Below are 458 nucleotides of genomic sequence, written 5' to 3' on the forward strand. Positions count from 1 at the left end.
TGGAACCACCGGGGCAAACAGACCTGGCGATCGAGTGAGTGGGCCGCCAGCCGGGGTGAGCCAAAAAGTGCAAAGTCGGAACCGCGTCAGCCGGGGCGGCGCGAAAACCGCGTCAGCCGGGGCGGCGCAAAAACTGCGTCAGCCGGGGCGGCACGGAAAAACGAAAACCGCGTCAGCCGGGGCGGCACGGAAAAACGAAAACCACGTCAGCCGGGGCGACATCAAAATGAGGAAAAAAAAAAAAAACTGCCTTAGGACACCTGCGTACACTTTCATGCGTTTGGGCATATCTCTCTGTAACACGCGCGCCCCTCGTTACGCGCGGCACTCTGTTTTCTCCGACACCCATATTTCGGCGGCATGTGGCACGCGCGCCCGTCCCTACGCACGGCACACCGCAGTGCTTTCTCGATATTTTTCTTTTCCTCCAACACCGTCATCTATAGGCTTTTAGTGAC

This window comes from Rhipicephalus microplus, unplaced genomic scaffold (genome assembly GCF_043290135.1).
Source record: "Rhipicephalus microplus isolate Deutch F79 unplaced genomic scaffold, USDA_Rmic scaffold_231, whole genome shotgun sequence".
In the NCBI taxonomy this organism is placed as follows: domain Eukaryota; kingdom Metazoa; phylum Arthropoda; class Arachnida; order Ixodida; family Ixodidae; genus Rhipicephalus; species Rhipicephalus microplus.